Genomic DNA, 15373 nt, shown 5'->3' on the forward strand with positions numbered 1-15373 from the left:
GTTGCTTAAGAGGCATGTGGACAGCTGTTTCTAATCTTACGGGTGAGAGTATTGCAGCATTTGTCTGAGAAAAAGGTATGGGTGTGTGTAATACACATCTGCAAAATACACATTCTGACTTCCATCCATTTCCACCTGCTGCAAGATTCAACCTGTTTTAAAAGTAAGCCAGCTCTAAAAAATGTAGGCAGTTGTTCTTAACGGTTGCTTGTATGCCAAGTGAAACATCATGGCTGTAATCCAAAGCTCTAGTTCACAGGCCAGAATACCTTGTTGGCAGGATGGGCTTGGGTATATCATAGTGTGAAGTACAAATTGTCTCTACCACCATTAAGGTGCCCCATATTTTTCTATACTATATTTCTGGCGTTTTTGCCAGTTAAAAACATATCAATATAGGCAAAGTATGGCATCCTTAACACAGTTGTCACCGACTCTGGGGTTGTGGCACGCATCTCGCTTTATTGGCCAAGGGAGCCGGCGTACAGCTTCCGGGTCATGTGGCCAGCATGACTAAGCCGCTTCTGGCGAACCAGAGCAGTGCACGGAAACGCCGTTTACCTTCCCGCCAGAGCGGTATCCTATTTATCTACTTGCACTCTGACATGCTTTCGAACTGCTAGGTGGGCAGGAGCTGGGACCGAACAACAGGAGCTCACCCCCTCAGAGGGATTCGAACCGCCAACCTTCTGATCAGCAAGTCCTAGGCTCTGTGGTTTAACCCACAGCGCCACCCGTGTTTTAGGATAGCTTGATCCGAAAATGGTTTGTTCAGAATGAAGTTCCATCCATTTCTATCCAATCTTTTCAAGCCACAAGCATAGCTGGGATTGTAAGATGAAACGGCTGCTACTGGTAATTCTGCGTTATTTAACTATAGTACCCACTCTTATGTGGGTGTTCAGTTCCAAGGGTTCCGCTTATACATTAAAACCCCGTATATTTAAACCCTTGGAGCTGCTCCACAGCTAGTGGGGTGGAGGGGGAGGAGAGAGAATCCCCAGTACCTCCAGAGTCTGTGTGCCTAGTGGGCCTTGCCCGGCAACGGAGAAGAGTTGCTCTATGACATGGGTGTTTTTCTGGTATAAAATAAAGAGCACACAAAGCTTAAAAGAAATTAAATAAAAAACTTGTTCTTCTGCAAACAATGCACTGGGTAGTGCCGCAAGCATATAACAGTTAAAATAATTGCACAGTTAACCACAGAGTAATGATCTCCATTTGGTAACGGCACCATGTTAGAGTCAAGAAAACAATATTGTTTGAGCACGAGGTATAGAAACATTGACATATTCAAACACAACCTTTATTACTTTGTTTCAGCAATGCTCTGCAAGCTGTGCTATATCAGCATATTCAGTAACTCCAGAAGTGTCAAGCTGATTTAGGCAGAAATCCCAACCCCACTCAATAAGTCCCATTGTATGTAGAGGGACTTCCTTCTGAGTGATCTGTTTTAGGATTGCAATATAAGTGAAGATAAGAAGGGATAGTCTGTGAAGCCCATCTAGTGTTGTACACTGTTTCCATTTTTTACTCTGAAATAATGAGAGTATTTTGATATTTATTCATTAAACAAAGGACCGAAGGTGGCAAGTGTTGATTTTGAAAGCCGCTATCACTGAATGGTTACTTGTTGGCTTCATCAGTGTAAAAGTTAAAAGGCATGATTATTGATATTTCATTTTTCACTTAGGGGACTGTCTATCTTTAGAGTTATGTTGGCATGTAATACCAATACTTAAGGCCCATAATATAGCAACCTTGGTGGAGCTAATCAGGTCTGCAAACCCTTGCACATATCACATTTAACTCTATTGGAGAAAAGTGCCTGATATTGCCATGAAATAAACGAAGACTCCAGATGGATTTGGTGCTTTTCCAAGTAAAGTATGTAAAATATATTGTTACATACCCCACCCTAATCTCTGAACAGTACAAATTCCAGGGGTTCCAGGCGCTTACCCAGGGTTCAGTTTCCTTGGAATGAGGGACAGCTGAGACTGTGGTGTCTTTATGGTTTATTTACACATATACACAACCCCAGAGGCTCACAGCACTAACACCCCAGAACAGGCTTCCTCAAACTCGGCCCTCCAGATGTTTTTGGGCTACAGCTCCCATGATCCCTAGCTAGCAGGACCAGTGGTCAGGGATGATGGGAATTGTACTCTCAAAACACCTGGAAGGCCGAGTTTGAGGAAGCCTGCCCCAGAAGGTGTTGCTTCTCCCGTAGTCACAGTCTTGGATTCTGGCAGAAATCAAGCATGGCTCTCACTATCTGGCTTGTGCCAGCAGCCCACTCTCAGCTCATACACAGTGGTACCTCGGGTTACAGACGCTTCAGGTTACAGACGCTTCAGGTTACAGACTCCACTAACCCAGAAATAGATACTCGGGTTAAGAACTTTGCTTCAAGATGAGAACAGAAATCGCACGGCGGTGGCGCAGCAGCAGAGGGAGGCCCCATTAGCTAAAGTGGTGCTTCAGGTTAAGAACAGTTTCAGGTTAAGAAATGGACCTCCGGAACGAATTAAGCTCTTAACCTGAGGTACCACTGTACATTCAGCTTTTGTCTTTCTCACTACCAGCCAAGTGAGTGAGGGGCTCCACCCATTTGCTCTCTGGATCAGAGCCACTTCTTTTGTTATACTAATGACAGTCCTCAGGACCATTCACTCACAAAGAAACTAGCCTGACTAGTTCAACAATGAACTCCTCCATTACATTTTAACCCTTGCTGGATCCAGGATCCCAGGACTGAGAAGGGATTCAGGCATCATACAGATTGACACCCTCCCCACAAAAAACTCCCAACAATATGTTCTTGCCCCGAAGATCTTATGGCTGAATTTCTATGAACTTGTAATGGAGAAATTGCAGCTATCATAACTACAGAATGACTTTTCACTGATTTGGCTAGTGGAATTCTGTTCAAATTGCAACATACCACCTTACCTTAACCACGTTTCTTATTGCTTGGTTCTAACATTGACACAAGTGCTATATTTGACTACACACAAATACACACAAAGTTTTTCCACCATTGTGGTTCTGTGATTGCAAAACTCTTTTCTGTTTTTAGGCCCTGTCATAGCCTGCCTTGTACAAATATTTTCTTAATGGTAGGATATGAATAAGTAGAATAAATTTGTACCAGCTCTTCTTTCTAAAAATGATATCTAGCTCACCAGCTACTAAATAGTAATCATATTTGCAAGTGAAAGCTGCTAAAATGTCACTCCCCCTCCTCCCAGCCTACTCTACTCTTGCTGGAGTACTGCTCCCATCATATGCAACCATTGGCCATGCTGGTTAGTGCTGATGGGAGTGGGAATCCAACAATTTCTAGAGGGCAAAGGGTTCATCACCGCTGGTGTTGTCCAACACTAGCCATTTACCTAGTTAATCTGAGAATCTAGGGAATGGAGGGTAAAATTATAAATAGTATAATAAGCTATTTGTTTTTTCCTCCTGACCACACTTCACTTATTGTTGACATTTGAGTCTTCAAAAGGCAACTTGCAAAACAGGTCTCACCATGCTTCAAAGGGCTGTTTCTGGGGTTTGTGCCATCCATTCAGGTGGAAAATTACTGTCGTGCTGTTGGAGTTAAGGCCTTACAGTGTGAGAGACAGACTTTTGGATATTATTTGCAAACAGACGGGCAAGGAAACAAGATGGTTGTTGGAAAACGTGGAAGCCAAGACCCAAGTTTGGGGCAAGTACTCTTTGGTGAGAGATCCCCAGCAGAGATTTAACATTGCAAAACATGCAGTATAGAAAAGCATGGAAATATAGGATGTAAAACCTTAAAAATGTCCCCTTTCCAATGAACTTCCACATCCCCAGACCACACAATTAAAAAGTTATAAAATGATTTACTTACAAAACCCTCCAATGTCAGATTCAGGTGCTTTTCCATACAGGAGTCTGAATAAGTTGCACAGGCAGTAAAATGTAGCTTAGTTACAAAATGGTACAAGTTTCTAAACTATTGGTAGGAAAACTTTAGTTTCAGAATCCATTCTTGTCAGCAAAAAAGGCTGACGTAATGTTTCATGAACAGTTCATCAAATGCATTAAGTGCAATCCTAAATTGGCAGGCATTGGGGGAGGAAGAATAAAGAGGAGTGAGGTTAGAGAGAAATTAAGTGTGAAGCAAAGCAAGATAAAACCTACAGTGATAATTACATAAAAGCAAAATAGTTATAGTGACAATTGACACAATAATTGTTGGTGATAATGCAAACATTACACTTTATGAATCTGGTGAGAGGAAGTGGGGGGGGGGGCAAACTCGACAACCAGTTCTTAACTCACCTCCGGACTGTCATTATTTTGCAGGAGGGATTAGAACATACCCATTGACCACCGGGATTAAATTCACGGCATGCAATGCCTTAAGAGAGAATATTATGAAAATGATATACAGGTGGTACATGACCCCAGTCAAGCATGCAAAAATCTATCATTTGCCCGATAATAAATGTTGGAAATGTAAAGAGACTGAAGGTACATTCTTTCACCTTTGGTGGACGTGCCCAAAGATTAAGGCTTTCTGGGAAATGATATATAATGAATTGAAAAAGGTATTTAAATATACCTTCTTGAAGAAACCAGAGGCCTTTCTCTTGGGCATGGTCGGCCAAGTGGTGCCAAAGAAGGACAGAACTTTTTTTATGTATGCTACAACAGCAGCAAGGATACTCATCGCAAAGTATTGGAAGACGCAAGATCTACCCACTCTGGAAGAATGGCAGATGAAAATGATCGACTGTATGGGACTGGCAGAATTGACGAGCAGAATCCGTGACCGGGGAGACGAGTCGGCTGAAGAAGATTGGAAAAAATTTAAGGACTATTTACAGAAACATTGTAAAATTTAAGAAAGTTAGATGGTGTTGGATTGAAATTGAGAGGTTTCTAGCTGCAATAATATATAAGAACATAGATGGGGAAAAGAAAGGGTTTGAAAAATAAGGTAATGTTATAAGCTGTAATGCTTTAAATGAAGGATTTGCTGAACAAATAATCTTAATTGGGATACAAGAAGGAGAAGTATGAGGAGGTCTGAGAAATTTGTTATTTAAAAGTATGGTTTATGAATTTTATGCCTGTGTTTAATGTTTCTGTTTGTTTTGTTTGTTTGTTTGTTTTAAAAATTGGAAAATTTAATAAATATTCCTTAAAAAAAAAAATAGAACATACCCATTGAAGCAAATAAAGTGGATGAAAGTACTCCATTGTCCAACTCATTAAAAAACAACTTTCTACAGTTAGGAAAGAAATGGGGCAATGCAGTGAAAAATGCAGAAAAACACATAATGAACAAGAGAACATATAAGCATCAGGCAAGCAAAAACAAGGATGAATGCTCATTGCTGTAAAGGTAAAAAAGGCGCTCATCTTGCTTTCAGGCTGAGGGAGCCAGTCTTTGTCCACAGATAGCTTTCCGGATCATGTGGCCACCATGACTAAACCGCTTCTGATGCAACAGAACACCGTGATGGAAGTCGGAGCACATGGAAACACTGTTTACCTTCCCGCCACAGCAGTACCTATTTATCTACTTGCACTGGTGTGCTTTCAAACTGCTAGGTTGGCAGGAGCTGGGATGGAGCAATGGGAGCTCACTCCATCATGGGAATTCAAACTGCTAACCTCGTGATCGGCAAGCCCAAGAGGCTCAGTAGTTTAGACCACAGCACCACCCGCGTATAACCTCTCAGCAAACAAATCTGTACAAATGCTAAGTAAAGGGTGGATATAGCTTAACCTCCAAATAAATTTTGTGCTAGCCAACTAGGATGAATGTTCAAATAAACAAGTTATCTAGAGGAGAGCCATGAAATTGAACAGTTAGAGACAGAAGCTAGTTCTTTCAGCAGATGCTTCCCATCTCTTTCACTGCCACAACTTAGTTTTATAATAAGAAAAATAGCCCATGGGTGGTAGCGGGAGGTAAATCTCTCTCTCTCTCTTCCACGTGAATTTCCAAGTCTGGTTTCAACCTCTGCCCCCCTCTGGGAGAACATTCATACAGCTGAGCAAGATGTGCACTTTGGCTCTTAGATTACCAAGTTAAAGTGCAAGGGGATGGCATTTCATTTGGAATATGTCCCTGAGATACAAAAAGTTGGACAAAGGTTTCTAACAGAGTAAAGTTCAAGTGTGTTCAGCTCCATCCTGCTGGCTCAGTTTTTAACGCTGAGATCAATGTCCAGCTTAGAGTACACAGGGCATTTCCTCCCTCACCGATAGTTTGGTTATTGATAGATAATCAAGGTTTCGGCCACAAAGAGGAAGGGTGGATGGAAGGGAGGGAGGGAGAAAAGCTTAGTCTCTTTCACCCATGCACTGTTAATCCTCCATATTTAGGTATCTTGGCAATTTTCTTATGGTAGGAAAAGTACCGATAATCAGAAACTTGAAGAAGTAGACATTGATAGATGTGTATGCCTTTCTGCTATCACCAATTTGGCAGTGACCTAGACATTTACAATGGCACCTCCTCCTCTCTGCTGGGTCAGGTCATGGGAGAATCTCTTGACAAGATGCCATTCAGACTCTTCTGTTGTATCAGTGCTGAGTTCACCCATCATTTGAACCAGCAGTTTTGGGGTGGCTTAATAACTGTACATATATAACCACAAAACTAGGTAAAAGTCTACCAGTCTGATAAGCAGAGTAGGTTGTGCTTAGGTGGGAGAAAGTTCTTGCTGTATTTCATACCCTCCTGACCATTCCAGATCTGCCCATCCTCCATTTCAATTTCCTGCCTTGCATCCCTGCTGGTTCTTCACTTGTTATTGTTGAGCTCAAGCAAGGGACAGGTAAGGTAAAGGTAAAGGGACCCCTGACCATTAGGTCCAGTCGTGACTGACTCTGGGGTTGCGGTGCTCATCTCGCTTTACTGGCCAAGGGAGCCGGCGTACAGCTTCCAGGTCATATGGCCAGCATGACTACGCCACTTCTGGCGAACCAGAGCAGCGCACGGAAACGCCATTTACCTTCCTGCCGGAGCGGTACCTATTGATCTACTTGCACTTTGACGTGCTTTCGAACTGCTAGGTTGGCAGGAGCAGGGACTGAGCAACGGGAGCTCACCCCCTCAGAGGGATTCAAACCGCAGACCTTCTGATCAGCAAGTCCTAGGCTCTGTGATTTAACCCACAGCACCACCCGTGTCCCAGTAAGGGACAGGTAACTGAGTACAATAGAAGTGAAGAAATGGTCTTCTTGTAGCTTAGTTATCTGCTCTGAACTCAGGCAAGAGGCTGATGAACTTAAACCAACATTCTTCTCACACCAGGTCTGAGACCTTGTGAGACTTGTCACACATTTAAAAGATTAGGCTAGTTGATGCTCACACTGGTATCTTGTTCCAGGAAGCTGCCCATCATTGTAACACATATACATGTAGACTAGTAAAACATTTCTGGTTAACCCCCAAAAGGGATGATCTCATGATTCTTGTGGTTTAGAAGCTGCCCCAAGCATTTTATTTGCACCAAATCAGGCACAGATTTTAGACCAGTCATTGTGAGGAAGGAAAGTGAGCATGAACAGTAGAGTTAACTATCATAAACAATGTAGAGTTTTGTGCCCCATAAAAGACTTGTTTTATTTTTTATAAATGTGTGGAAATGATATAGAAATTGTTTCTGTTCCCAGAATTTGAAACTATGGTGGCCAAGTGTGTGTGTATCTGTATGGAGGAGAAAGTAATTTCCCCTTACATGTTTATCATAATTAGTTTATCTGAATGAATTGAGTTGACAATACAGGCTAATATTAGACACAAACTGTTCACCTTAAAGCTTGAAAAGATTAATAATTATCCATTGCAATTTTTCTTAAATACTGGTTATTATTTCAATTATTGTATTTATATTCCGTCCTTCTGTCAAGGGGCTAATGATGGCATACATCCTCCCCCAGGTCCCCCAATTTTATCAATGCAACAACTCTCTGAGGTAGTAGAGAGTGACTGGCCCACAGTCACTCAGTGAGCTTCACAGTGGTGTGATGCCTTGGATCTGGGTCTTCCCAATCCTAGACCAACATTCTGAACATTATGCAGACCACACTTTTCGGTCTTATATTTTGTCTCTTTAGCTCACTGCTAGCATTCTCCTGTTTCTAATGCTCAATAGCCATTTGCAATGGCACATCCTCCTCTTTCTACTGGGTCAGGTCATCAGAGAAACCTTTACCAGCCTCTTGGGGACTTGTCCTTTGTAACTGGGGCCATGTAAATAAACCATTGACAAAGGGGCAATGATGATTAATAGTTGCCTCAACCAGCAGATTGGCCGCTAAGACTTACTTGACCTGCTGACTTTTATCTTGTCTGCTCATTCTACCCTATCTGTTGACTTTACCCTGTCTGCTGATCTTATCTTGGCTGTTACAAATTAACAGCCCTTTGGGCTGCTGCTCCCTCCACAGTCTCTACCTTGCCCCACTCTTCCCTTTACCCCCACTTCAACTGGCCACCTCTTTAAAGAGACAGTAGGAAGGGCTTCTAAAATTAGATGGGAAAACAGTACCAGCTTAGTTCCATTGACTCCTGGTCAAGACCAAGGTGCCCTCTAAGGAGGTCAAGGGGACATTCTCCACCTCATGGATCACATGTTATTTCTCAGATGCAAAGCTCTGGCTGTTGGCTCTCTACAGTGAATGGTCATTGTTATCAACAATTCATGGTTGCATGCATTAGAATTATTCTTGCAAAAGGCACAAATCTCTTAAATTCAAGGGGGGGAGGAGTGATTGATATCCTAAGTGTTATGAGGTAATTTAACCATGCATTGATGCACTGAATGCATTATGTTGTTGCAACCCATTCTGGGGTCTATGACAAAGAGTGAGATGTTATTATTATTATCATCATCATAAATGTTCTTAAGTTAACTGTACATATTTGTTTTATAGTTACATTGCTATAATATGATTAGTGATATAACAAACACGTGCACTTACTTAAGTTGCTACTAACTGAATTGCTCACCCACGTTTCATCCCAAGGTCCCAGGATGGGTTATAGCAATATAAATATACAATACGAAAATCAGTAAAAAGTTCTAAAGAGCTGAATAAGATCAGGGGCCCATCTTGTCTGGCAGCTTGTTTTCATGGTAGCCAGATTTCTATGGGAAGCCCCTCAAGGAGGACATGGTGATGCCTCTGACAATGGAATTTGTCTAAACCCCATTTAAAACCATCCAAGTTTACTTAACAGGCATAATGAAAGGAAGTCAGAAGAGGATGCAGGCCATTAGAAGGAAACTCCTATAAATCCCTGGAAATCTGCAAAATCAGTATCAATAGCCAAGAGGGGAAGTGCTCCTGAGCTTGGGTCCCGCTTGCAGGCATCTGGTGGCCATTGTGAGAACAGGACACTGAACTAAATGGGCCATTGGCTTGATCCAGTAGGTTTCCCTTATGTTCTTAACCATTAAAAGTGGCTCCATGCTTTATGTGAGTTGTTTGTCAAAGGTACAATGGTACTACCAGTGCTTAAACTGCCAGGTACATGCTCTTAAATGCTCATGTGCTTGGGATGGAGGGTTTAGCACAACCAGGGCTCTCAGCCCCACGTCAGCTGACACTTATGGGTGTACACCTGTTGCTCACACGTTGTACATTTGCCCCAGAAAATCATGTAATATAGCAAACATTGTTGATGTGTGGAGCTTCTCACAGTGAGCAGATTAGAGACTAGGACAACAGCTGCTTCCTGTACAGCTTTGCTCAGGACTTTAGAACTAAACTGAAAGCGTGGGGGAAAGACCTTAGAAAAGAGAAAGGATGTTGTGGATGGCAGTCAGTGCAACATCCTCCATTGTAGATTGTGGTGTCTACATTGTCCTTCTCCTCCGCACTGCTGTATGAAGTAGCAGAGTGTTGCGGGGATCACATTTGCCACACCTATAGAGCAATTCTGTGTGACATCAGTAGGAAATAATCACCTGCCCTAAGGCTAACATCCCTGGTACACTCACCAGGAATCAGAGCATGTTCAAAGGTAAAGAGCTCATTGCCAAGTGCAGATAAGTGAATCGAAAGGGTGCTGTAATTTCCATTTTAAATCAATGGCGTGAACCGCTATGTAAACATATGCAAGATTGTGTTGCCTTCTTCCTGATGCAGTTAGTAGCAACCATACTTGCTATAATATGCATAGCTGTCAACCTTCCCTTTTTTAGCAGGATATTCCCTTATTCCAGCGCCGTTTCCTGCTGCTATCCTGGATTGTTAGATATCCCATAGACTGTCCCCGGGACAGGTGAGGCTGCTGATCCCTTATTTTCAAATCTGAAAGTTGACAGCTATGATAATATGAAACATCTTAAATAAATGTCAAGTGTGAGGGGAACACCCCCCCCCAATTTAAAATGGATTCCTTCTTTCAAATAAGCAAAAACCCTGAAGCCGAGTTTCCTGTGCTCCATTCATGGTTTTCCTGCAGTCTCTATAGTGGTTGAGAAAGAACATGAGGGGATTACATCGTTATGTAATAAATAATAACTTGCTTAGATGGTAGAATTAAATGGCAGGAGTCGAGCAGGCAAGCCTCATTGATCCGTATGATAAACTACAAACGAACCATTAATTGTATTTATTCCATTTCCTACCGGCCTTTCACCGCGAGGTGCCGGGAAGGGTTGCAACGATGTAGAATAACAGCATTAAAATCAATTAGCAATCAGAAGAATAGGGTGATTTCTCCCTCCCTCTCTCTCTTCCCGTATACATATCAGGCTGCAATCCTGTGTGCATGATATACTTGGGTGCAAGCGCCCCCGAATATTTTCTGACTGGAACATGCACGACACGACTTGTATCATCACATTGGATCAGGAGCAACACATGACGATGACGAAAGTAACGCTGCTGCTGCTACTACTACTAATGCAAGAGCCGATAAGCCCACGAGAGTGTCGTGTTTATTTGCAATGCAAAGACAAGATATATATAATATTGCACTCGGAGCCTACTTTCCCCCAGCAGCAGCTGTTAATGGGTCTCTTGTGTCATTCACCAGCGGCCCGCCAGCGGCTCCCGTAACCCCAGGCCCGGCGGTGACCGATAGTAACCCTTCGCGCAGCTCCCTCGCGCAACCCTCCTCGCAGACACAGCCGTTTTAGAACGCGGCAGCGCCAGCCCCTCGCGCGCCACCCCTCGCCAGCCAATGAGGATCCTCCGCCGAGGCATATGGAATGAGGATGCTCCTCGGCGGCGGTGGCGATTGTGAGGTGCGCCAGCTCGGAGCGGAAGGAAGGGAGGGAGGGGTCGGCGAGCGAGAGAGAGAGAAAGGAGGCGGTGGCGGGGCATCTCCGCGGCCTGGGCGCCGCTCATTGGCTCCGAGGGGGTTGGGCCCGCCCCCCGAAGCTGGAGCTACACAGCGCGGCGGGCCGAGGCGACCCTCGGCACACGCGCAGATCCCTTCGCCGGCTTCCCCCTGTTCCGGCCGCGGCGGTGAGTCAGGGCTGGGGAGCCGGTGGGCGGGCGGGCGAGGGCGAGCCCAGCTTAGCGGGCCGGCGGGTCAGAGGCGGCGGCGGCGAGGCAGGAGGGTCTCAGGCGGGGGGGGGGGTCTTCTCAGCCGCTGGCTGACGAACAGGGTCTCTTCTCAAGGGGAGGGAAACGCGGGATCGGGGCCCACAGGATAGGGACGGGGAGGCGGCCACGGGCCCGGAGGTGCACGTGGGGAAGGGGCCGGGGGTGGGCGCTTCGTGGCACTAGGCCTGCTGGCTTCGGGACCACCCGATTTCATTCCGATTAAATCCCGAGTAACTTCACACCGAGCTACACGTCGGCACTTTCGCTTCTTATTTTTTATTTTTTGCTCGGTTGAGGCCCGCGGAGGTGGCAGCTGCGCGCATGCTTTTCCCCCTCCGAGGGTTTTGCTTCCGAGCAGACGTGCCCTGGGTTGCGCCGCGGCATGTACTTACTAGGACGTCCCGCCTTCCAGGCACGTCTCTGCCGTGCCCCGGGTGGGTGTGCAAAGTCGTGCTCGGTGCGCCGGAAAGGCAGCGGCTTTTTCACACGTGCAGATCCGTCGCCTGGAACAAGAGTCCGCTGATAAATAAGGAGGCGGTGAGCTTGTGTCCGCAGGGCCGTCCTATGCAGGAGGCTCCCTTGTGTACAGTGGAATTTAGACCCTAATATGATTTAGGTTTAGGATTGCCTAGAAAAGACCTTTCTTATACTCTCAGCTAGGATGAAAAAAATCAAGAGCAGTAGAGCCTACACTCCTGTAAACAATACTCGGGTGCATGTGCACACACAGTTCTGAGGGCTCTGTCACTTCGTGCCAGCTAGAATTACAGTGCTAATTCTCCGCTTGCGTAAAGATAGTGGAATGGCTAGGACTCCAGTTCTCTTTTAGTATGTTAGGAAGCTCTTCCAAATGCACATATAACAACAATTTGATACTGGTTGGTGTACAGAAAATGTATAAACAAGCATGGGAAGAGGAGGGAAAACCCACTTTTACACTGCTTTTCCTTTTGCCATGTACAAAAGGATTATAAGGCTATAATCCTAACTCCTCTTAACTTGGGGTACACATAAATAAATTCAATAGGACTTGCTTCTCAGTAGACATGGTTAGCGTTCTGTAATTGGGTTAGGTTAGGTGGACCGCCGCCCCCCCCCCCATGTATATGAAGACAACTTTCACTCAAATCCTGTTCCAAATATGCATGTTCATTGATACACATTGCTGGGGTGCATAACATGTTGCCAAGAAGTGCAGATGAGGCTGCAACCTGGCATCCATTCATATTAAGTGTGTTCTGGGTGTTTAGGGAAGCTGTAGACTCAAGCTGTTATGGATTGGTTCGGCTTGTTAACAGTGAAGTTGGTAGGGATTGGCTAGTGTTACCTACAAGATTCTGATCTCTCACAGATCTGTCCTCTCTGTTGGGTTGCAGCAACCTCTCATGGAGACATCTCCTGGTTTTTGTTTCCCTTTCTGATTCTAAAGAGCAGGGAAAGATATACAATAGTGTTAGTGTGGAGGATGAAAAATGTAGCCTCCCAGTCAGACATAGTTGGCTGCAGCTTAAAACACTGCTTATAAACTGATTCTGAAAAGTTGATAATGAGAAATTGAAATGAGCATTGTAACTAGAGGATCACAGCTAACATGATTGTATTCATACTGGCTGATGAGGTATGCACTGAGTTTGTATCAACAGTGTAGAGTAGAGGCCAACCTGTAATGTTGCACTTCTGACATGATACTAGATTCTTTCATCAGAGTTGGAGAGGTGGTTCTTTGTTTTGAAGATGCTAATTGATTGAACTACACTGATACATGATTAATCATTAAGCTACATTGAAATCTTACTAGGGTTAATTAAATATCAACTGTTACGGTAAGCCTGCAACTTGCGCGCATTTAATTTGTGCGTATTCAGCTTTATGCATGTGGCAAAACATTAAAAAATAAAATTAAAAATGGGCAGGGTTCTGGGAAAAATGACTGGTGATTCCACCTACCATTGAACACAATGGGTTTTGACTATGCGTGATTTTGGCTTTAGGCACAATCCCCGGAACATAACTCTCACACAAGTTGAGGGTCTACTGTATTGGTAAAACATACCGTATTTTTCGCTCTATAACACGCACTCGACCATAACACGCACGTAGTTTTTAGAGGAGGAAAATCCGTAGGCATGCCACCCGTAGGCATTCCCTCCATAACATGCACAGACATTTCCCCTTACTTTTTAGGAGGAAAAAAGTGAGTGTTATGGTGCAAAAAATACGGTAAGTACAGGATGTGGCTTCAAAAAATTCCTGCAATTTTTCCATGTAAGCCATATTTCTGGGTAGCTTCCCCCCCTCATTTTCATTTCAGGACATAATTATGGCATTTTGAATAATTCAAGCCTTTTGTGTACTCACTGGATCTTGTAGATAGGTAATTGCAGTTACTAATTTCAAATGGGCAAAAGTAGGGCTCTTAAAATCATGAGATTTCACTACATAACTGATAGGCTTTGTTTAGGTTGTTTCTTTGATAGCTGACTATTCATTGTCAAGCTACCTCTCCATAATATGGGAGTTCAGATGTATTTATATTAAAATAAAACATTTGTGTAAAGAAAAATAAACAGACAGACCATGTAGCATAGTTCAGTGGTAACGCTATTACTTTTTCTTTTTCTGGATTGCCAGAACCAGGGATGTCAACAGGATTTTCTTGGCCTAGTGCACTGTATGTAGCTTGTACTTTGTCCCTCACCAAGAGTTATGAAGAAAGACATGAACCTTTTACATAGCTATACCCATTTTAGCATTTATATCAGCAGCAACATTCCCCCTGGAGAATTTCTTTATCCCCTCATAAGTGTGGAAACAGTCTCCATGTTGCTACTATAGTTGTATCTCAGTTTACAAACTTAATCCATTCCGGAAGTCCGTTCTTAAACCAAAACCGTTCTTAAACCGAGGAATGCTTTCCCTAATGAGGCCTCCCATTGCCGGTGCCCTTCCACCATTCGGCTTCCGTTCTTAGACCGAAGTAAAGTTTGCAAATCAGGACACTACTTCCGGTTTTGTGGAGTTCGTAAACTGAATAGTTCATAAACAGGACTGTTTTTAAACCGAGGTACCACTGTATAACCAATAAACACCCCCCCCAACATGCCAGGGTTGGGCTACACTTCAGAGCTGTTACTCTATTCCCTCTGCCCCCCAAATGGATATACTAATAATGATATTATTTTCATTGCAGGGAATTAAAATGTTCGTACACTCAATGATTGTTTTGCAAATATTTAAACCTGAATGCAAGAGTATAAAGTCCTTGTTTCTACCTTCTGCCTTGCAGTAGCAGTTGTTTTCACTGGGCAGCAATCACAACTCTGCAAGAAAAGAAGGGTGGGGGACAGCTTCAGAATGAACCATGCATTCTCTTCTGTTATCTGAATCCAGAAAAAATAATAATCACACACATCTGAAGGAAGACCCAAAGTCAGCTTCAAAATGAACCAGGGTCTTCCTGGTTTTGAGGGTCTTCCCTGGTGGATGTGTGACTCTAATATTTTTCTCTAGCACTTGTCTGTCACATCTGTTGTTTCAAAAATTGGCTAGAAGCACTGAAAAGCAGGAATAGGCTGATGGCTCACAAAGCAGTTGTTAAGAGGGGTGTCTGCATGTCTTGCTTCATAACTCTTGGTTCGTAAAGGCTAAAGACTTGTTTTTTTATTTTATTTTAAAATGAAAGTTCAGAGTCCAAACTCTGCTGGCTTTGGGCCCAGTTTAGCAGTACTCTCCTCCTGCTGGGCCTGGAGAGGTAATTATACAAAACTGCCTCAATCTTGCTCTTCTGGTGGCACACTGAGGTTTC

General features: G+C 43.7%; 1 protein-coding gene and 1 long non-coding RNA gene across 3 annotated transcripts in view; one reads left to right on the top strand and one right to left on the bottom strand.

The window, feature by feature from the left end:
- Nucleotides 1–11336: 11336 nt before the first annotated feature.
- Nucleotides 11337–15373, top strand: part of ACSL3 (acyl-CoA synthetase long chain family member 3) — a 62281-nt gene continuing 58244 nt past the window's right edge. For both annotated transcript variants that reach the window (XM_053390019.1, XM_053390017.1), the window contains exon 1: nt 11337–11487. The gene's annotated coding sequence lies outside the window, so the exon portion shown is untranslated. The remainder of the gene's footprint in view (nt 11488–15373) is intronic.
- On the bottom strand, nt 12699–15221 carry LOC128414572 (uncharacterized). Its single transcript, XR_008330687.1, has 2 exons — nt 14841–15221; nt 12699–12991 (listed from the first exon to the last, which is right to left on the bottom strand). It is a non-coding gene; the product is annotated as an uncharacterized LOC128414572 (long non-coding RNA).

The sequence above is a fragment of the Podarcis raffonei genome, chromosome 5, assembly GCF_027172205.1.
Source record: "Podarcis raffonei isolate rPodRaf1 chromosome 5, rPodRaf1.pri, whole genome shotgun sequence".
NCBI lineage: Eukaryota > Metazoa > Chordata > Lepidosauria > Squamata > Lacertidae > Podarcis > Podarcis raffonei.